The sequence below is a fragment of the Mustela nigripes genome, chromosome 13, assembly GCF_022355385.1.
Source record: "Mustela nigripes isolate SB6536 chromosome 13, MUSNIG.SB6536, whole genome shotgun sequence".
In the NCBI taxonomy this organism is placed as follows: domain Eukaryota; kingdom Metazoa; phylum Chordata; class Mammalia; order Carnivora; family Mustelidae; genus Mustela; species Mustela nigripes.
Genome location: NC_081569.1, coordinates 140066568 through 140090198, shown reverse-complemented (window position 1 = coordinate 140090198; position 23631 = coordinate 140066568). Strand labels below are relative to the sequence as shown.

General features: G+C 48.0%; 1 protein-coding gene across 4 annotated transcripts in view; it reads right to left on the bottom strand.

Moving 5' to 3' along the window:
• EML1 (EMAP like 1) overlaps nt 1-23631 on the bottom strand; it is a 173411-nt gene that overhangs the window by 131547 nt on the left and 18233 nt on the right. The window contains exon 1 of one of the 4 annotated variants that reach the window (XM_059373957.1): nt 10706-10807. The exons of the other annotated variants lie outside the window; for them this stretch is intronic. The gene's annotated coding sequence lies outside the window, so the exon portion shown is untranslated. Of the gene's footprint in view, nt 1-10705; nt 10808-23631 lie in introns of those variants that run through there. 4 annotated transcript variants of the gene reach the window in all.

Sequence of the window (23631 nt, the reverse complement as noted above, 5' to 3'; positions counted from 1 at the left end):
TGCCTCCATCAGAATAATTTATGAATCTGGGAGTTTCTGAAATGAAGCAGAAATTTACAAGTCATATTCCATTTTCCCCCTTTTAAAATTTTGTTTCCTCGAGGAGACTCGGCATTGTGATTGTCTGGGTTTCCGAAGAGTCATACGGGTGTTGCAGCCGATTGCGAACAAAACGTCCGTTGCACCGGCTCCGCTGCATGATGTCATTTTTGGGAATCTGAGTTCGTGTTCTCCATTGTGTTACCCGCGAGGTTTCATGGCAGTTCTTGGCATACGACCGACTAACCACAGTTAGAGACACCAGGGTTAGGTCGGCTGTTTGTCCCGGAGTGCGAGGCAGCTGGCCTTGGGCCCGTGCCCGGGGTGATCAGCAGCAGTCCCCCTGGGACTCTGGGGTATTCTGGTTTGGATGACAAGTTATACGGTAATCCCAGCTAGCGTGGAAAAACTTAGAATCTATCTGTATCGTATGTTTTAAAAATTACTGAGATTCACACAGGTGTATTCAAAGTTCTACCTTAAACTGCCTCATGGCATCAAAGCTGCAAGAAAGAAAGTTGCCAGAAATCTGAATATTTATCTGGAACGCCAAGTAAATAGACCTGTTTCTGAGGTTTGCCTGGTTCCTTCCCACCACCCGCAGCAGGGGCTTTCACATCTCTGTGGGCTAGCCACACGGTACTCATTTGTAATTAACCAAGAGTCCTGGAAGACTTGCCAAAATATTTGCCTTTGGACTTCCGACTCCAGCTATCCTACTGGAGAAGACGAAGGGTTAAAGGGTCTTCTAACGAGGGATCACTGGCGAGGCCATGCAGCTCCCCTCTCAGTCATGGCTTGTTCACTGAATGCTTCATCTCAAAGAGGGCGCTGACCATTGGTTCACTCCCTTGCACACACTGAGGGACTACTGTGTGCCCAGGACAGAGGACACAGAGGGGAATAAGGCGCCAGCGCACCCCCTGGGGGTCTCAGGGTCCAGGAGGGAGCATATGCATGGGAACACAGCAAACAAACACACAGGAGGGGACCAAGGCACACAGGAGCCCGTCGGGGATACACTCCAGTTGCCCTCTGTGAATCAGCTCCAGCCCAAGCTACAAGCCTGTGGGGTAGGGAGTACTGCCTCAGTTTCACACATAGGGGGCTGCCTAGGTGGCTCAGTGTCGGACTGTTGATTTAGGCTCAGGTCACAATCTCAGGGTAATGGGGTCCAGCCCCACATAAGGCTCTGTGCCCAGCGTGCAGACTGCTTGTCCCTCTCCCTCTGCTCCTTCCCCACTCCCCCACCCCTGCTCTCTTTAGCTCTCTCTACAAAATAAATAAATAAAAACTTAAACAAAAAAAAAAAATTTTTTTTTTTTTTAAACATATAGGGAAACTCCCCTGTAGCAGAGGCAGGTGCCGGGCCTGAGGTCACAGGGCTGGTGAGTGGTGAAGACAAGATTAAAATCTGGTCTGATCAGGCCCAGACCCTCCCTGTTGTGCTTTGACGATTCCCTCTGCCGCTGAGGATGAGATAAGAGCCAGCGGGAGGGAAGGGGAGACTTCGCTCGAGTAAAAGCTGACGCCCGCTGCCCGCGGGAAGGAAGAACACCGAGATAAGGTAGGGGGCCTCGGACATCCTGGAGGGTGCAGCCCCAGGTCCAAACGCACCTTACTCATCGTGCACATGCAGAAAGTCTTTGCTGCTTGGGCTTGGGACACGTGAAGGCATGAGGACTACTGCCTCCCCAGTGGCTGGGGCAGATGGAGAGGAGCCCGGGGTGGATGGACCCAGAGCTCCAGTCCTAATGGCCTGGGAGACAAGACAGTGGCAAGACAAGGGAAAGCCATCCAGGGAAGAGGCTTGCATGCTCAGCCTATCTGGGAAATGGTAAGCCATCCAGCTCTGCTCAAGTCAAGCGTGGGAGAGGAGGTCAAACTGGCGGCCCCACTGGCAGGGGGGAAGCCCCTGCCTACAAAGGGGTTGGGCTTGGCCCAGGGGCAGTAAGAATCCCCTTGAACACCACACAGTTAGGCTGTGCTTCCAGAAGGCTGATGGGGCAGGGCATGTCAACTGGACCAGGAGACCCTGAGGTCATGAAAACAAACTAGTGGATGCCTAGCATATTTCCCAGTGAGGTGGTAAAGGCCTGGGTGCGGGCCTCCCAGCTGGGTGGGAAATGGGCTGGTCAGACCAGGTTGCTGATTCAGAGGACACGGAGGGAGGATGTCTTCTAAGAGACAAGGGGTTGGGGGCAGAGTGGGTTGTCAGGAAGGGACGGGGGGCCTGCAAGAGGCCATGGCTCTGGCAGTGAGGATGCCACTGGGGACACGGAGGCTGGACAGCTGAGCACTGGCAAGGCCTGAGGACTGGAGGTGGTTAGGATCAGGCAGTCACAAGGGAAGAGGGGAAAGGAGCAGGAAAGCCCACCTCAGGGGCAGCATGGGGAAGGGACATTGTCAGGACGGGAAGAGCAAGCAGAGTTGTTGGGAGGAAGAAAGACTCAGAGGAAGGGAAGGTGGTGATGATTCAAGAACGCGGGAGGTGGCTACTGGGACAGGCTTCCGGAGGACACAGTATGCAGGAGAGTGTCCTTGGACAGGAGGAGGGAAGGCACATCTTCTGGGAAGAAGAGAGGGTGAGAAGGATAAAATGGGTGTAAAGCCACCAAAAAGGTGAGGTTTCATTCATTTGTTCAACAAGTCTTGATTGGCAACATAATTATCCTCGAAAAGAAGATCTAATAGTGGCTTTCCAGGGGAAGGAAGAAGACCGAGCATGTTCTTCTGAAGCTCTTCACACCCACAGGCAGAGAGGACAGAAGGGGAACCGCAAGCTGGGGACCAGGACAAGACAAGTCAGGGCTCATGTACCCCCAACAAACTGCAGCTGAGGCCAGTAAGGGTGGGACAACCAAAGAAGCACCCCATTTGCTACCACAGAGCCCCCCCCACACACAAAGAGTCAAACATGGGCAGCACCACTACCTATGGAAATGAGGGGCACAGAAGTATTGGCCAAAAGTATGCTTAGGAAGCTGATACAGACAGAACTGTGTGTCCTCGAATTCCTGAGGCCCTAACCTGAGCGGCTATGTGTAACCTGAGGGCTCTAGGAAGTAATTAGGGTCAAATGAGGTCATGACGGTGGGCCCTAATCTGGTAGGATTGGAAGCTTTATAAGAGGAAGATCTCTCTCTGCCCACCACCCTCTCCAACTCCATCATGTGAGGACACCATGAGAAGACCACTGTCAGCAGGCAGGAAGCGCTCCCTCCCACCCGCAGGAACCAGCATTGCTGGCACCCTGATCTTGCACTTCCAGCCTCCAGGACTGGGAGCAAATAAATTTCTGTTGTGTAAGCCCCTCTGCTTGTCAAGGTGTTTTGTTATTGCAGCCCAAGGTGACTTTGACAAAAGCAGTTAGACCCTTCCTGATGCCCTTCTTCTCTCTGCAGAAGATTGGAAGTTTAATCTTGGCAACAGGGGAACTAAGGGGTTCTCTACACCAATGGATACCAGGGAGCACCATCCTCAAAAGGAGAAAGAATCCATTGCCTAAGGCTGAATGAGAAGCCATCACCCCAATTTCTTCCCACCCTCGGCTCTAAGAATCTGGGCAGCCAAGTATCTGCTCTTCAGAGCAGAGTATGGGAGATCCTACTTCAGGGAATATGACAGACTCAGGAAAAGACCTGGAGGTGGGGAAGGTCAGAAATCACAGGGAAGTCTCTCTTGTTGATAAGTCTCATCAGTGGATTTGAGAACATATAAAAGGATAAAAGGAGGGGGATATGAGGAAAGAAACAATATGGAGAACAGAAGAAAATAAAACAATCATCGACATTCTCAATGATCCAAGTTATTGCAGCTGCAAGATGAGGACAAGGTGGTAGAGTCAGATGATAAAAGAGAGTTTTAGGGAATCGAAGTATTACCGCAGAAATAAGATGTGCATAGAAGAGGCTAAATAGAGTTAAGGAAATCTCCCCCCAAAATAACACAAAAAGATAAAGCAATATAGAATGTAGGGGGGGGGGAATCTAGTAATCCTATTGGAAAATTCAGTGTCTAAAAACAGGAATTTCAGAAAGCAAAAATAGAATTAGAGAAATCATCAAAGAAATAATTCAAGAAAAAAATCCCAGGACAAAGGAACAGAGATTCCTAGATTGGAAGAACCTACGACATGTGCAACACAATGGAGAGAGAGAAAACCAAGTTTCTACCCTGAGACACTCTAGAACATGGGGGATAAGGAAATCATCCAGAAAACTCCCAGGGTGAACAAAGGGTCTCAGACAAAGGATAGAGAACCAGAATGGATTTACTTGGATTTCCAAGTAGCAATGCATAGCGCTTATTACCTGCTGATGATAAAGAAATGCAAAAAGTTGAGTCTTGGAGGGCTGCTTGTTTTCAACCTATGATCACAGGCCCAGACAAACCAGCAGATCAGGTGTGTGAGTAGACTCAAGATATTTTCAGTCCTGCAAGCTCTCAAAATTTAGCTCCTGTGTGCCTCCATTCTCAGGAAGCTACTGCAGGATGTGGTCCAGCAAAACAAGGGAGTTGCCAAGAAAGAAAAAGATATAGGATCCAAACAACAACAACGATGACAATAGGGAATCAGATCCAGCAGAGAGGTGAAAGGAACCCCCAGGAAGATGGGACAAGAGATCTCAAGACATCAGCTGTTCCATGCACAATAACTGTCGTTCTAGTAGGTAGCCAGTCAGATGCCTGCCTGAGGACGGAGGTACTGGAGAAATGACACCAAGAAGATGGAACTGGAAACTATTGAGAGGAGATTTACACAGAAGCTGGAGTATTTGGGAATGACTTAGTGATAGATACATGTAAAACCAAAGACAGTTAGTTATTCCAGTAAAACAAACAACAAAAAAATGTAGAAGAAAGGAAATTCAATCATATACTACACGGCTTAACCATGGAAAGCATTGCATCATCAGAATAATATAAACACATAGTGATCAAATAAAAAATAATGACATGACATAAACTTAACCAAGGAGGTAAAAGACCGATACTCTGAAAACTATAAAACACTGATGGAAGAAATTGAAGATGACCCAGACAAATGGAAAGATATTCCATGTTCATGGATTGGGGAAACCAATATTGCTAAAATGCCCATACTACCCAAAATGATCTACAGATTCAATCCAGTCCCTATCAGAGTACCAATAACACTTTGCACAGAACTGGAACAAATAATCCTAAAATTTGTGTGGAACCACAAAAGATGCCAAGTAGCCAAAGCGATCTTGAAAAAGAATAAAACTGGAGGTATTACAATTCCAGATTTCAAGATATACGACATTGTTGTCGTGATCAAAAAAGTTTGGGGGGCACCTTGATGGCTCATGCAGTTGGGCATCCGATTCTTGATTTCTGCTCAGGTCATGATCTCAGGGTCATGGGATTGAGCCCCAGGTGGGACTCTGTGCTCAGTGGGGGGTCTGCTTGGGATTCTTTCCCTTCCTCTGCCCCTATCACCACACATGTTTGCTCTCTCTCTCTCTCTCTCAAAAATAAATCAATCTTTTAAAAAAATGTTTGGTACTGGCACAAAAATAGACATATAGATCAAAGGAACAGAATAGAGAGTCCAGAAATAAATCCATGCTTATATGGTCAATTACTTTATGACAAAGGAGGCAAGAGCATACAATGGGGAAAAGTCTCTTCAGCAAATGTTGGGAAAACTGGACAGCTATGAGCAGAAGAATGAAGCTGGACCAGACACAAAATAAACCCAAAATCGCTTAAAGACCTAAATATGAGACCCCAAACCATGAAATTCCTAGAACACCTAGGTAATAATCTTTTTGACATCAACCATAGAAACATTTTTCTAAATATGTCTGCTCTGGCAAGGGGAACGAAAGCACAATTCAACTATTGGGATTACACCAAAATAAAAAGCTTCTGTATAGCAAAGGAAACCATCAACAATGTATAAAGACAACCTATTGAATGGGAGAAGATACTTGCAAATGGTGTATTCAGTAAAGGGTTAGTATCCCAAATATATAAAGAACCGATACAACTCAAAACCAAAAAAACAAATAATCCCATTAAAAAATAGAGAGAAAATAAGAAGACATAAAGGGACTTTTTTCCAAAGAAGACATATGGATGGCCAATAGGTACATGAAAAGATGCTGAGCATCACTCCGCATCAGAAAAATGCAAATCCAAACCACGATGAGAGATCACCTCACACCTGTCAGAATGGCTGGAATAAAAAACACGAGAAACAAGTGTTGCCAAGGATGTGGAGAAAAAGGAAACTGTGCACTGTTGTTGGGAATGCATACTGATAGGCTTACTGTGGAAAACAGCACGGAGATGCTTGCAAAAAAATTAAACATTGAACTAGTATACAGCCTAGTAATTCCACTACTGGTTATTTACCCAGAGAAAACAAAAACACTAATTCACAAAGATGTATGCGACCCTATGGTTATTGCAGCATTATTCATTAACAGCCAAGATACAGAAACAGCCCAGGTGTCCACCAACAAATGAACAGATAAAGAAGAGGTAAGATATATTCTTATATTTATGCACCCATAAAAAAGAACAGAATCTTGCCATTTGCAACAACATGGATGGGTCTAGAGGGTATAATGCTAAAATAAGTGAGAGAAGGAAAATACCAGATTTTACTCATATGTGAAATTTAAGCAACAAAACAAATGAAAGAAAAAAGAGGCAAAAACTCAGACTCTGACTATAGAGAACAAATTGATGGTCGGGGGTGGAGGTGAAATAGGGGAAAAGGATTAAGAATATACTTATCATGGGGTGTGTGGGTGGCTCAGGTGTTTAAGCATCTGCCTTCAGCTCAGGTCATGATCCCAGGGTTCCGGGATCAAGCCCCACCTCAGGCTCCCTGCTCAGGAGGGGGTCTGCTTCTCCCTTTCCCTTTGCCTGCTGCTCTACCTACCTGTGCTCTCTCACTCTGTCTCTGTGTCAAATAAAGAAATAAAATCTCTTTAAAAAATAAAATACACTTATGATGAACACTGACTTATGCACAGAATTGTTGAACCATTACATTATACTCCTGAAACTAATATGCCACTATGTTTTTTATACTTGAGTAATAATACTAATAAATTAAAGCATGACTACTACACTGGATAGAGGGGGAGGAGTGTGTGTGGACGTGTGGGCGTGTAACGAGCCGCGTAAATGAGAGCTAGGTCTTCATCCTCCTGAACCTTCATTCCTGAACCTAGAAGATCAGGAAGAATCAGGATGCTATTTCAAGAAAGATAAATGCATACCAAAAGGAAGAGATACAATATTTGGAAGTAGCAGTTACGTCTGGGAGGTTCGAATGCGGGGATAGCAGGAGGGAGCTAATTGCCCTTTTTTTTTTTTTTTTTTTGTATTAAGCCTTGTAAATCTACCTGGTTTTTAAAAATATGTGCACTATGGCTTTAATGAACTGAAGTTAATTATAAAAGCTAATGTGCATTTTAATCTAACTTCCAGAGCTTCAATTTGTGTATTTGTTCTTTAGTTTGTTTGTTTGCTCGTGTATTCATTCTACAGACATTTACTGGGAACCTTCTTCTGAAAGTCAGGTGCTGTAGCGATGAAGGTGAACTCTCAGCTCCTGCCCTTAAAGGACCTTCCTTTTTAATAGGAAAAACATCAAAGAGGTTAAAGATTTATGTGTCTTTTTACTTTGTTTTTACATAGTAGGTGGGTTTCTGAAGAACTCTAATTCTTGCACTTGAAAACTGGCGGAAGGCTTGGGACAATGTAGTTGGAGCTTCCAGTAAGAAGGGCCTTCTAGTAAACCTGCCAGGAAAAAAAATCCCCATAGTGTGTCAATGTGTAGGCTCCTATTTTTAATGTATTGGCCACTCTGACAAGAAATAGAGGTGTTGGCAGGAAAGGTAGTTTGAGAACAAATTTATGGCCAACATATAGCCATTTGGGAAGAGAGGGATTAATTTATGACCAATATTACGAATGACAACAACTTAGAATTCATTTATATACTATATACTGTGATGTGGTCCTTAATTACATGATTATGTGCATTTTTGATGATGTCATTTACTGATTAAAAACTAACCATATCCGATGAATGGGATAATGACATGTTCATCTAGACGTCATTTGGATTCTGCAGTAATTAATTTCACAGGTTTTTACACTTTCTCTACTTAAAACAGATAGGACTTCCCTCTTTTCAGTTCCAACTATGAGGACCTCAAGGACACACTTTTCTACATATTTAATATATGAACATCTGTTTTATCTGCTAAGATTTTATTTTTGCCCAAAGGACATTTTATTGCACCAAATTACAGCAGCAGGAAATATTCTTAAAAGATAGCCATAGTTTGGGAAAACCATCTGTTTCAAATGGAAGAGTAAAGACATAAACTGTACCATGCAAATTTGCTAAGAGACACTTTCTGCCAAATGCTACCTTTTGTGCGATGACTGTAATGTCCTGGACTCATCTACAAATGTTGTGTTCAAAGTCTTTGTTGCTACCCCAGCACTGCCTTTATGTGGGAAACAGCAGAGGCTCAGAAGTTAGACCCCTGTTCTAGGCATGCCTCCCAAATTGGTCCAAAAATGATATTCAACGAAGTGCATCCCATGGTAATGGAAATGTATCCTCCAAGCATGGCCAGGTTGGTCTGCTAAAATGCAGCTCGAATGCCATCGCCACCCTGCTCAGAAGTTCCCAGGGACCCCCCCACTGCCTGGAGACCGAAGAGTAACCCGACCTGAGAACTGATGTGATGGGTTCAAGTCAGACCCTCCAGTGGGGAGTCTAGCACGTCTCAGCCTGCTCACCTGTGACATGAAACCCTTCATTCTCGGGGTACACACCCACCCACTCTGTTCCATCTCAGACTTCATGCTGTTTCTTCTCGTTGCTGCCTGCTACAGACTGAATTTTGTCCCCCAATTTGCTATATGGGAGCCCTAACCCTTGATGCACCCTCATTTGGAGAGAAGGAGGGACTCAAGGTTAAATGAGGTCATGGGGTAGGGCCCTCATGTGACAGGACTGGTGTCCTTCTAAGAAAAGGAAGACACGAGAGCTTTCTCTCTTCTCCATGTGAGCAGGCGATGGGAAGGTGGTTATCTGCAGGACCGGAGAGTCTCCCCAGAAATCAGACTTGCCGGCACCTCCATCTTCACCTTCCAGAGGGCAAATCTCTGGAGTCTAAGCCCCCCAGGCTGTAGTATCATGTTACAACAGCCTAAACAGGCTGCGGATACACTCTGCATTTTCCCAGTCACCTTCTCTCAGGGGTCATCTCAGATGCCTCCCATTCTGGGGACCTCTCCTCCCTCCTTGCCAGATGCCCCCCCCTCCTCTGGGCCCCTGCGCCCCCAGTGCCGTGGAGAGGAACTCCAGTGTGGGACCTTGTCTGGGTGCCCAGTGGGCTCTGCATTCTCTGAGAATCCAGACCGGATCCCTCCCGATGCTCCGTAATTAGAAAATGAATTTGCCACGGGCACACAGCCTCCTGGAACTTTACGAGCGGGCTGTGATGCTCTGCCTGTCTTAACACTGTGCCGGCAGGCTACGTTCCTAATTATATAACAGTATTAGAATATAAAAATGCATGTCAGTATGAAGAAAGGAACAACCTCTTTTTTTTTTTTTTTGTATTTTGTAACTAGAAAATCTCTTTATGGTCACTGGACTCGTTTCCATTTTAAGCTAATTAGTAAATTGCATTTCTGGCTCTTTAACTGACTAGGTTAAATTTAGCTCATCTTTCCCCTCAACTCAAGCTGTCAGTGGGATTTGCAATTAGAATTTTCGCTCTCAACTTTCTCCACCATTCAGGGGGATGCCAGCAACGTGCCCACCCCCCACCCCCAACCCCCAACCTCCCACCCCCCTCTCCAGCCCTTTCTTTCTGCATCTTCTTCTGACCCAAGGCTCCCCAAGGATGCACCAGGACAGCTCCTTACCCCTGTGCTTGTGGGTCACCCATGAGCAAGGCTGACATCCTTGGCTTGTCCCCACGAGCAGACAAGGTGTAAGTGGGCGGTCATGCAGCCAGCAGCCCGGCATAAATATGGCCCAAAGGACTTCATGAACTCTGCAATAGCCGGTATGGCCAGGCCTGCAGCAAGGGCCTGGAGCCCCTGATGTGTCTGGCAGGAGCCCTTTCCTTGCTAGACATGGGGAGGTCGGAGGGTCCCTGGAAGGAGGCCGGGTGGCAGGACAATAGAGTGCACTCAGCGGGGGACTGCGAGAAGAGGCAGCCTTCCAGCAATACGGAGCGGTACAGAAATGTCCTGAGTCCTAATAAGTACTTGAATCTTAACAATGGCCACGGCCAAACCAGGTGCATCAGCTGACTCCAGGCCCTGCCAGGACCCTGCGGCAAAGAGCAGGGATGGGTGCTAGGCCGTGCCCGCATGGCTGGCTCTGGTGACCAGACCCTTTCTGAGGGCGAAGGAAAGTCCTCCACCCCTAGAATCCCACCCTGTCACTTCCAAGCCCTCTGTTCTTTGCTTGGAGCTCTGCCTCACTCCATCCCTCCGACCCTGGCCCTTCTTAGCCCTGAGAACGGCTCTTCCCCGACCCAAGCTCTTCCTGCCCACCCCATCCACCCTGGGCATGGTTCAGAGGCCCAGTACCCCGGCCCTCAGCAGGACGGCCTGAGGTTGGGAGGGAGAAGATGCTCACCCAGTCTTTGCGAAGAAGAAAGACACCTGGCCAGTTCCTCCCGGCGGGAGCCCCTGGCCGCCCCTCCTCCAAGGGGGCTAGGAGGCAGAGACCAGCCTCAGGAGCAGAGCGCCGGCATCCTGCTTCTCTCGTAAGATGGGCTGGTGATTTCCAAGCAGAGAGGCATCCATTATGCAAGCACTAATGGGGCTCTGGGCCTCCCAAGCGGCTGGGAGCAGGGCGGGTCTGCGGGGGCGGGGGGTGGCGGGAGCACACCCACCTGGCCTGGCGGGGTCCTCTTCCCGTCCCCGTCTCTGTGCTCCACCACAAGGCCCTGCGTATCTGGGTGGTGGCAAGCAGGGCAGAGAAAGCCACCCCAGGGGACGGGCGGCAGTTAGTGAAATGAGCTCAGTGATCTGGGGAGCCTACGGAGCACAGATGGGATCTGGGAGCAAGCGCTGTGTCTGCAGTCAGAGCTACTAGGAATTTTGGTGAATTTTCTGCGGAAAAACTGGAAAACATTTTCTCTTTTTCAGGTGTGGGACCCTGGGCAAATGTCCACCCTGTTCTGGGCCTGACACAAGAGGGAGGGGGATTCTGAAACCTCCCAGTGTCTTTCTAGGCCCGCCTCCGGTGTCCCTGGCTGGATCACAGGCTCCCAAACACCCCACCATGGAGTGCGTTTTCATGATGCACAGAATGAATTTGACTTCAGTTCTCTGCCTTGTTCTGAGATGGTCTAGCTGGTGTTTTGTGATTTTTTTTTTTTAACAAAATGATGGCTTGAGTAGATGGTCATTATTTTTAAATGTCCTCATTTAGTGAAATAAAAAGTTTACACCGTTATGTTGCTGCCTTGTGGGGTCAGGGCCATGCAAGCAAAAGCCTGTGAATGACGTGTAGCAGCAAACCCTGGACCCTGGAGGACTCTTACTTTGGGTTTTGGTCACTGCAGGACCTAGGGTGGGGGCAGGGGTGGAGGGGGAGGGGAGGGGACACAGATGTTCACCCATCTGTGAGAACGTCCATTACGACGACCCTGCTCCCAGGATGTTCAAAAACTGGGGCGGGGGAGGGGAGACCTCTTACATTTTTTTCAATGAGCTCTTCTAGTAAGAGCACCTGCCCCTTGCCTGCCAGACATTAGAGAACCATGGGTCAAACTGTGGGTCGTGACCCACTCTTAGCTCATGAAATCAATTTAGCAAGGGACTGAAACCAGCATTTTTTAAATGAAATACCATGGAGCAGAGCAGAAAATATCAGAGTATATCATGTGTAAACATGGAGTAGGGTAAGTATTGATTCAGAAACTATTTGTTTTAAATATCTAGTCAAATATACATGTATTTGACTATATATTCAAATATATTAATATATTCAAATATACACATATATTCATACACACATGCATATATATGTTTTCATCTTCTGCATGGAGGAGTAAATTCCTCACAAACCAACCTTCCCACAGACAATGTCTACAAATAAACAAACTGTGGACAAAATAGCAAAAACAACATCTTGAGGGTCCTGGAGAGTAAACATAAGCAGGCGGGTTTTGGAGAAACATTAAAACCTAGAAGAGGGGTGCCTGGTGGGGGGGGCCCAGTCAGTTAAGCAACTGCCTTTGGCTCAGGTCATGATCTCAGTGTCCTAAGATCCACATCAGACTCCCTACTCAGTGGGAATTCTGCTTCTCCCTCTGCCCCTCATTCTGTTCATGCTCTCTCTCTCGCATTCAAATAAGTAAATAAAATCTTTTTTTTTTAACCTATAAGAATCAACCCACATAGGGCAATTTCCCATTTTTGTGGCTTTTCCCTGGAGGCAGGCACATTTGTGATTGGGGGACAGGGTTGTAGATTTCAGTAGGAAGCCTATTGTCCCTCTGGACTGAGGAACCAGAAGATGGAGGCTTGGACAACCAAAGTGGCTGGATAGTGGGGAGGAACCCTATAATGGAGAGAGCCAGAGAAGGAGTACATAAAATTGTGTGTGTTAACTCTGCCCAAGTTTCTGGCCAACCTCCAAACCACACAGGCGTGTGGCACATTAAAAGCAGCTTGAACTAAAATCTGGGCTCCCACGCACCACAAGTGTTTGAATCTAACCAAGTTAGTTCCTGCTGAAACAAAAACATCAACCATCTTCAAAACAATGTCACCAAATCCAGAGTTTCTACAACAGAACACCCATAATGTCCAGAATACAATCCAAAATTACTCTGTATATGCAGAGCCAGGAAAATGCCACCTATTCTCAAAAAAAAATGTCAATCAATGGAAACCAACCTTAAAATGACCCGGATATTGGAATGATTAGATGAGATCTTTAAAGCAGCTATTATAACAATATTCAGTGAGGTAAAGAAAAATATGTTCTGGGCACCTGGGTGGCTCAGTGGGTTAAAGCCTCTGCCTTCGGCTCAGGTCATGATCTCAGGGTCCTGGGATCAAGCCCCACATTGGGCTCCCAGGGAGCCTGCTTTCTCCTCTCTCTCTCTCTCTCTCTGCTGCCTCTCTGCCTACTTGTGATCTCTGTCTGTCAAATAAATAAATAAAATCTTTAAAAAAAAAAAACAAGAAAAGTATGTTCTGACAAAGAAAAGATAGGATGTCTCAACCAAGAGATATAAAATATAAAAATGAACTAATTGGCAGCATTATTCATAATAGTTAAAAAGTAGGAAAAAATCCAACTGATGAGTGGGTTAACGAAATGTGGTATATTCGCAATGGAATATTATTCAGCCATTAAAAAAATGAAGCAGTGGTATAGGCTACCACATGAATAAACCTTGAACATATTCTTAAGTGAAAGAAACCAGACATAAAGACCACATATTTTATGATTCAACTATAGGAAATTTCTATAATAGGAAATATATATAGGAGATTTCTATAAAGACAGAAAGTGGATTAGTAGTTGCCAGCACCTGGAATGAAGAGGGAATGGGAGTGATTAACAATGAATATTGTGGGTTTTTTGGGAGTAATGAAATGTTTTAGAATTATGTAGTGGTGACGATTGTACAATTTTGTGCACATACTAAAAAACCTCTGAATTATACATTTTAAGTTAATCAAATGAAAATTTCAGAACTGAAAACCACAGTATTTGAAATGAAAAAATTCACTGGACTCAGAATGAGAAGGAAAAATAATCCATAAACTTCAAAAGGGATGAATAAAAAATTTCCAATCTGAAAGAGAGAGAGAAAATAAAGACAATAAAACAGTGCCTCAAGGAGAGTAAAACAATATCAGAGGTTTAAGAATTCCAGAGGAAAGGAAGAGAACAGGGTGGAAAATGTTATCTGAAGAAATAATAGCTGAAAACTTCTCACACTTGAAGAAAAACACAAATTAAAATTTCAAGAGACTCAGCACATCTGAATAGGATAAAGAAAGCTATGTCTGGGACACATCACAAAACACTCCTGGAAACTAGATCAAGGCAACAGCTGGAAAGCAGACAGAGGAAAAACAATGCATTATATACAAGGAAATCAATCGTTGAATGACTGCAGACATCTTATCGAAAACCATGGAGGCCAGAGGACAGTGGAACAACAGCTTTGAAGTGTTGAAAGGAAAAAGACTATCAACCCAGAAGTCTATATCCAGCAAAAGTATTCTTCAAGAATAAAGAGAAAATAAAGACACTTTATTTTCTTTTTTAAAAGATTCGATTTATTCATTTGACAGACAGAGATCACAAGCAGGCAGAGAAGCAGGCAGAGAAAGAGGAGGAAGCAGGCTCCCTGCTGAGCAGAGAGCCCAATGTGGGGCTCGATTCCAGGACCCTGGGATCATGACCTGAGCCAAAGGCAGAGGCTTTAACCCACTGAGCCACCCAGGTGCCTCAAATACAGACATTTTAAAATAAAGGAAACTTCGGTCACTCGTGCCCACCAGACCTGTGCTACAAGATATGCCAAAGGAAGTTCTTCAGTCTGAAGGCAAAGGAAGAAGGAGAACATCTCAGATTTTCATGAATGAATGAATGGCATCAGAAATAGCAAATACAAAAGACCATTTTCCTCTTTACTTAAAAAGTTATCCATTTCTGGGGTGCCTACATGACCCAGTTGGTTAAGTGTCTGACTCTATTTTGGTTAAGCTCAAGATCTCAGCTTAACTGAGCATGAGTTGTGAGTTTGTGAGGTCATGAATTTGAGTCCTGTGTCTGGCTCCATGCTCAGTGCAGAGCCTGCTTGAGATTCTCTTTCTCTCCCCCCTCTCTCCATCCCTCCCCCTGCTTCTAAATAAATAAATAAAAATATAAAGAAAATTACCCGTTTCTGTCTGAAGCAAAAATTTTAACACCGTCTTGTGGAATTCATAATTGATACAACTATAATACATATTGCAGTGGCAGTGTAAGGATGATGGGAATGAGGATAAGTGCACCAAATGGATGCAAAATTCTTACATTTTATGTGAATCACCCAATTTTAACCTGAAGCATAAGTGAAAAATTAAGATGTATGTTATAATCCCCAGAATGATTACTAAAAAGACAGAGTGCGAAGAGGTGTAGCTAAAAAGTCAATGGGTAGATTAAAATGGAATTTCCCAAAATATTCAAGTAATTCCCCAAAAGAGCATCCAGGTGACTTAATTGGTTAAGCACTGGATGCTTGATTTCAGCTCAGATCCTGATCTCAGGGTCAGGATCGACCCTTGCATCTGACTCTGCACTCTGTGGGGAGTCTGTTTCAGGATTCTCTTTCTCTCTGCCCCATGCCCCATTCACTCGAGCTCTCTCTCTCTAAAATAAATACATAAATCGGTAACTAACTAAATAAATCTTTAAAAAATGAGCAGGAAAGGTGAATAAGAGAAATTAAAAACAGAGGTGACAAAGGGGAAATAAAAAATAAATTATGTGAAGTGGGAACAGACAACCACTCCAGTCAGAAGGCAGAGGTTACTAGAATGGGACAAGAAGTGAGTCACAGGTAAGCATATATGTCTACCAGAGACCCATTTTAAATATGAAGTCACATTGACAGAAAGTAAATGGGTTGGAAAGGATGCGACATGCCAGTCGTAGGCATGACCAGGTTGGAGTAGCTCTTTCAATACCAGACAAAATGGGCTTCAGGACAGAGAATATCACTCGAGTTGAAGAGAGACACCATCTAAAGATGAAAGAGTCAAAAGAAGACATACCCATAATAAAGGTGTCTGTGCCAACTAGAGCCTCAAAGCAAGACTGACAGTTCTAAAAGGGAGAAATAGGGACTTGCAGCCGGTTCACTCAGTAGAGCGTGCAGCTCTGGGTCTCGGGGTTGTGGGTTCAAGCCCCATATGGGGTATAGAGATGACTTAAAAATTAAAATTCTTTGAAAAAGTAACAAAGGGGAGAAATAGATAACTTCACCATCATACAAGAAATTAATATCCCTCTCTCAGCAATTTATAGAACAGTTAGACCATTTTTAAAAAAATCAGTAATGACAGAGGATCCCAACACATCTTGACCTAATTGATATTTATACATACGGGTTATGACATAAAATATATTTCCTACTATGACTCATTTCTAAAAAAAAAAAAAAAAGACAGAAAATCACTCTGCTGGGGCAAACACTAAGGACGAAATCATAGCCACCTCAAATTCAACATCTAGTGGGTGAGGCAGACACAGATCACTCCCATCACAGTGGAAATTGCTAGAGGCAAGGGAAGGACTTAATGTTTATTCCATCGGTGCTGGGTGCCAGGCTCTACGCTCAACACCTCACACGGTTACAGAATTCTCATTATTTGGCCAGGTGCTTTATGACCCCCATTTTACAGATGGGGCACCTGAGGCCCAGGGAGGTAAAATTACTGGTCTAGTGTCAGAGCTGGAATTTGAAGTGGCCCTGACTCTCCGAAAAGGACCAGAAGGAGACAGAGAGGGCAATCTCTTCACTCTGGAGGAAAGTGGGGAACAGCATTACAATGGGGTTCAGACGTCATGTGAACCCTGTGGACACGAGAGGAGGAGACAGGAAGGTCTGTGTGTGACATTTATGGATGTCCGGTGCCTGGAATTCGAGGAGCAGGAGGGATGGGTAGGACCTGAGCTGGAAGGGTGACGGGGGCTAGATCAAGTCCAGCTGGCCCCTGTTTCTATTTCCAGGTGAGAAGGGAGGAAGGGGATAGTAACCAAATAAAGGGGCCTTGAGTGTTTTGCCTGCCTGCCCCTCCTTGGTGGGGACCGGGGGGAGTTTTCGCAGCCTTTAAACTGAGTGTCTCCAATGTACCGTCCCCAGAAAACCTGAGCATCAACAGCAGGTACATTAGAGGACACCACGACGTTTGTCCCGATCCTGAAACACCTACGCCTTGTCCTTGGTCCAGACTGGTGTTTTAAAGGGTGGGGATGGGTAGTGTGGGGAGCTCCCCCTTCCTGGGTTATGAGGCCCCCAAAAGAGTGACGTCAGGCTTGGACTATCTGCTCTGAATGCACGGCTGGGGGTGAGAAAGGGACCCCTGGACATGAGAGAGGCTCTTGTTTCCCTCCCACTGCCGAGACTCTGGCTTCTCTGTTCTGACTTCCCAAGTGACCCTCTCCTGCACACACTCCTCCAGAGCCTTCTCCTCCTGGCACCCAGGGCAGGGTTCCTGGAACCAGAGCCATGACCTTCGAGACAGTGCTTTTCTCGGCATCTCAGGGATGGGTTCTTCCTGCGGGAGGACCTTAAACTGGGTCAGTTTTTTGCACAGGTGACCAGGATACCATCTGCAGAACAGGTCTTACTGTCTGCTCACTGACAGCCCCAGTTCCCCGAGTCCCCAGCACAGCTGCAAAACCCCTGCTGAGCTGACTCGCCAGAAGAGAGGGTGATCACTCCTCCCTTCTATGCCTCTCAAGTCAGTTGCTGGTCAAGTGGGTTCTGCGGAGAAAGGACCAGAAGAGGATCCTCTAGCGGGATCCCCTCAGTGGTGGAGGGGTCGGCAGCTCTTGGCTGTCTTGACTCCATATCAAAACACCCAGCCAATGCCAGCTTGAGTCACTCTGGAGCCCTAAACTGGGGACAAAAAGACACAACCAACATTGGGGGTTTTTCGAATGCACTTCGAAGTTTCCCACTTTGGCCAGCGGTCTGGTGCCCAGGACACACGATCTGAGCACGGATTCTCTTTGTGTGCATTACTTGAGTGCTGTAGCGCATGCAGTCATTCCTGACCTGCCTGCGTCTGTCTACTTCCCTCCCCTTCTACGCTCTGGACTCACGAAGCTACTGACAGCTCCTTCAATCCCAGCCGGCCGCTGTGCGCCTTTGCACACAGCTGTCCTGGCACCACGAAATCTCTTCCTCTGTGGCAGTCTGGTCAGTGCGGCAGTTTGAGTCCTTCACCCTCAGCCGGGACAGCTGCTCTCCGAAACTCTCTGAGACCCCACCCCACCACACAGAATGTCCCCTTCCCTTTTCTGGGTCACCTCTGCCGACAGAGAGGTTCTGAGACGTTCTCATAACACGTGGCATTGTAATTAAGCAGTTTCGCAGCTGTAGGACACACCACTTTGGAACATTTTTGAAATAGGGTTGAATCTTCCATTTCAGTGTGCCCTTGTAAGTTAAGTGTGCTTCTCTCTGTCCCCCACCCACAGGAAAGGCTGCTATGAAATCAAAGGCCGGTCTCAGAAGTGGGGTGACTCAGCTCCCTCCTCCAAGTTGTGTCCGTGGCCCCACAGCCTGGTACAGATTGAACTTGGCAAGTGCTTGCTGGATCCAAGTTTGAGCTCAATGGAAGTATTTCTTGAAGCCTGCACTAGGAAAAGTCGTGTGTTCTGCAAATTGGAGGGATCAGAATGACACAATAAAGTTCCTGTCCTTGATGAGGTCAAGGCTGCCGTGTGTGTGAATGGGGGCTTTGGGGCGGTCGGAAGGAACACAGCCAAGAGCACCGCCAGTTAAAACCACCTGCGGCAGCACCTTGGCCGGTACTAAGGGGCTTTGAATTTGAGGAATTTGGGGGGATTTTTTTAAAATAAAGTTTTACAATTTGTAAATGTCTTTCATTTTCTCAATCAATTCCACAGAGAACCCTAGTTGCCATTCTGCATCTCATTTCACAGAGAAAGGAACCAAGGCTCAGAGAAGGAAAGAGCCTTGCCCGAGATCAACAATCAGAATGTGCCAGAAGCAGCCAGAAAGTGCTGAAACCAGGACCAGTTGCCCAGCTGTTCTCATTCCCTGACTCCTGCTCTCTCTGAGCCCGAGAAAACTCGGCTTGGTGGAACCTACCTCTTCCCTTTAAAATAGAAACATGTAGCCCACTCTCCAGCAGAAGGTCGGATCTCAGCTCTGTGAAATGAGCAGGAAACTCTGAAGTCTCTCCCTATGCCTTCTCCTCACACGGTCACCATGGCAATGGGAAAATATTATGCGGTGAAGGAATTGTGGGAATATGAATCAGCAAAACCAGCAAGAGGACCTTGGAAAACTGTGATTCCCAGTGGACGGGCCGCGCTTTCAAAGCACGCACTCCAAGATGAGGGACTACTCTTTGCTTCCTGTAGAAGCTCCACGGCCCGGCCTCTCTCCATTAGCGACAGACCCGCTGTCTCCGTGCAGATGCCGGCCTCCTCCTCTCTTTACAAGAAAGGCTTGGGCCGTTTGTGAGCAGGACTGCTGCTTGGCAACACAGACTTGTGGGTATCTGCTAGCTTCATTGCATTTTAAACATTTTCCCTTGCCAAGTGGAACAAATTATTGATGCGGATTTGGGTGGATATTTAACGTTGTCTAATGCAGTTTCAACGATGAAGAGTTCTAACCTGGCTTTTAAGTCCAAGATAATGACGCTATTAATCAAGCATTAAATAGTGTGAGAGGGTCATGACCGGCTCATCCCACCGTTGCTAAGCCTCCCTGAAATTCTCAGTCAATCTGTGGGTGATAAGAAATACTGATCCAGTTCCCCAAAATAATTATGCATAGAATTGCCATAAGATCTAGCAATCCCACTTCTGGCTGTGTACTCAAAACAGTGTGAAGCAGATATTTGCAAGCCTGTCTTCACAGCAGCACTACTGACGAGAGACAACAGGTGCCCAGGGACAGCTGAATGGAGAAACAAAAGTCAGTGTATCCATAAAACGGAATAGTATTCAGCCTTAATGCGTGAAGACATTCTACCAAACACTAATTCAAAGGGATACATGCATCCAGATTGCAGAAGCACCCCAAGTGTCCATCGATTGATGAATAGATAAAAAAGAGGTCATGTCTAGATATCTACAATGGAATATTACTCAGCCCTGAAAAAGAATGAAATCTTGCCATTTGCAACGACATGGATGGAGCTAGAGAGTCTTGTGCTAGGTGAGATAAGTCAGAGAGAGACAAATACCGTATGGTCTCACTCACAGGTGGAATTCAAGAAATAAAACACGAGCCAAGGGAATAAGAGAGCACGAGAGAGACAAACCAAGAAACAGGCTGGTAACTATGGAGAGCAAGCGGGTGGTTACCAGAGGGGGGCTGGGCGGGGGAAGTAGGGGATGGAAACAAGGAGTCTCGCTATTGTGATGACCACCAGGCGACGTGTGGAAGTGCTGAATCCCTATATTACACACCTGGAACTCACGTAACACTGTTAACTATTCTAGAATTGAAATTTAAAAAAAAAAAAATTTTTTTAAGGTAAGGAAATTCTGGTGCTTGCAGAGAATAAACTTCTCTTCACCTAAGGTCGGGGGGGGGGGGGGGGAGTAAGGGAATTCTGACCCCCGTGCCTAGCATGGATGAACCTTGAGGACATTAATGCTAAGTGACAATCACAAAAGGCAGTCACCTAAACCGGTCACAAAAGACAAATCCTGTATGATTCCACCTCTATGATGTCCCTAGAGGAGTCAAATTCATAGAGACAGAAAGTAGAACAGTGGTTACCGTGGGCAGGGGGAGGGGCGAGGCAGAGTCAGCGCTTAATGAATAATGAACACAGAGTTTCTGTTCTGTGGATCAGCGATCAGAATGGAGAGTTCTGGAGACATGACGGAGGCGAATTCACAGTGTGAATGTGCTTAACGCCCCTGAACTGCGCACTTAAACACGGGTAATGTGGTGTGTTTTATCACAAGAAAACAATGCCAGTTGAGGAACGGGTAAGGCCATGGTTTGGGTGTCCCGGGACCCTGACACAGACCTCCCGCCGGCCAAGCCAAAGGTCTAGCATCCGTCACCCAGCATGCCAGCTTCCGTGGCCATGCACAGTTCGTCCCACTTTTTCTGCCCTGGACCTGGCCTGCAAGGCTGGTGGGGGCCTCTCTCCTTTCTTCCTCTGCTCAGCCACCAAGTAGTTTCCTTCCAGCAGCACCTCGGGTGTCCCCTCCAGGAAGCCTGCTCTGACCCTCCACGGCCCTCTTTGCCCTCGGTCTCTCTACAAGTCCCGGAGCTCCGCTGGGCTCTGGCCTTTGAAAACAGGAAGGCAGAACCTAACACCAGCCGCACCGGGGAGCTTGTGAGAAATGCAGATTACCGCCCAGTGACTCGGAATCTCTGGGCTCAGCCATCGGAGCTTTAACAGTCCTGCAGGTGAGCAGAAGCGCAGCCCCACCCTCTCCCCTCCCGCTCCTTTCACCCCATACTTCTTAACCCACAGCTGCGCAGAGAGTGAGCACGAAGGGCCTGCCCTTGGCCCCGGGGCAGACTGAGGTGCCACTCCCATGCCGAGCCCCCTGAGGGAGGCAGTTCCACGGCCTTTGGTCTCTTTCCTTCCTTGCCGTGCTGTCCCTGCTCTGGAGCCGGTTCTCCTGGAAGCATGGCTCTGGGGGCCCCACGTCACCCACAGGGCAGCAGCTCCTTCCCGCTTACCCCTTGGAACGGAACATGCACGGGGCGTCCCCCGCTGCGCGTGGTGACCGCCATGGCTTAGCGTCGATGAGAGTATCTTGAGAAGAGTTCGGATTCCTCCCAAAGGCGTCCGTCCTTCCAGCCAAGAGAGAGGGATGTCTGTAGGACAGAGGCTCTTTGCTCTCCACACAGACCCCTCCCACCCTCCGTGGGTGTCGCGGCGAATTCACACGTTGACCCGGCTGGGCCAAGGGATGCCCCGATCAGCGGTCAAACGTTATTTCTGGAAGTGTCTGTGCCGGTGTCTCGGGAAGCACGTGTGAATGTACAGCTGCGTAAAGATCACCCTCCTCGGTGTGGGGGGACCCCCGGTCCCCTTGGGGCCTGAATGGAACAAAAAGGTGGAGGAAAGGCGAGTGTGCTCGCCGGGACCTCATCTCGTCATCTTGGCTCCGCCCCTGGATCACCTGTGCTCCTGACTGTGGGATGCAGACGGGGACTCACACCCCCTGGGACTTACTGGCCCCCAGGTGCTCAGGCCTTCGGACTGGATTGAGTTTTTCCACTGGCTTTCCTGATTCTCAAGCTTGGAGGCGGCAGGACCTCTCAGGCTCTCAGCCTCCGTAACCAGGTGAGCCGATTCCTGCAGCGCATCTCCTCTTAGAGACACCTGCGCGCGCGTCCTGTCGCTTCTGTCTGTCTGCAGAGTCCGGGGCGTTCATCCAGGGGCTCCTCAGCCCCGACTCTGTCCCTGTTCAAGGCCGGGCCCCGACTGGCCCCACGTGGGTGTGCATGTGGGGGGCAGAGACCGTTCATTGGGCAGAATACGCCTTTCAGGCCACCACCTGCCGCAGCCCTTTCCTGGAAAGAACCAGCCTGTACTCAGGAGCCTTTAGATACAGATCACAGCAGCGTCTTAGCCAAGGGGCAACACGGACGCACGTCTTCAGGTTGTCATCCACAGAGAAAGAGCAACAGAGGCGCTGTGGCTTCCCTGGCTGAGCCCTCCACCCCCACCCCTGCCCTGCACCCCCAGCCCCCTCTGGGAGGTCACACCCCACAGGAGAGCCACTGGCTGTGTGGGGGCTGGATCTGGCCTCACCCCTCCCACGGCCCAAGGCTGAGCCTCATCCTGCCTCCTCAGAGCCTGGTTTCCCCGCGGGCAGAGCGGGGGCAGCACGGCTCCCCGGCTCAGAGTCTCACACGAGACCTGGCCCCAAGGGCAGGCAGGGCTGCCATTTTCCTGGTCCAGCTGTCTAGGGGGACACACAGGGCAGCATCCCCAGCTTTGTGCTCCTTTGGGGAAGCGACCAAGAGGAAGGGGTTCTGGCAGGCAGAGGTCTTCTGAACAAGGGCCCAGCAGGAGCAGCTGAGCTTGTGTCCAGTGGGAAAGGCCACCCTGAGCCCCAGGGATGGGCAGGACGGCACAAGGGAGGACACTTAGGGCTGAATTCTGGCCCCGGCTCTTCCTGTCCATGGGACCTGGCGGAGGTCAGTGGCCTCTGTGAGCAGCACTTTACGGTCTGCAGGGCTGCGGAGACAAGGGAGGGAAAAAGAGAGAGGGAGAGAAGGAAGGGGAGGAGGGGGAGGAAGGGGAGGAGGGGGAGGAGGGGGAGGCGGGAGGAGGGCGTCCCCGGAGGTCGCGCTGCAAATCCCTGGCCGGCCTGGGATTCCTGCCTGGCTCGGGCGCCCCCACTCCGCTGCCTAGACCTCCGGGCTGCAAACCCTCTCCTCCTCGAGGAAGTGCTCAAGGCCCTGAGCTGGCCTGCGGTCCAGCAAGAAGCAAAGTCCAGCCCCAACACCTAAACCCTGCTTTGGAGGGAGGGCCTCCCCGGGTCAGTGACCTCTGGGAGCCAAAGCCTCCCCCTGACCCGGCCTGGTCCAGCCCAGCAGAGCGGGCGTGCTGACCCGTGTACGGGGCCGAAGGGGCGTCCCCCACAGCCCTGAGCGGCCAGTCCACATCACTCCCCAAGCTCATTTCATTTTAAAAGATTTTATTTTATGTATCCGAGAGAGCGCGCAAGCAAGCAGTGGGGAGAGGAGCAGAGGGACGGGGAAAGCAGACTCCACGCTGAGCACAGAGCCCAATGCGGGGCTCAATCTCAATCTCACGACCTCGGATCGCGACCCGACCTGAGCGGAA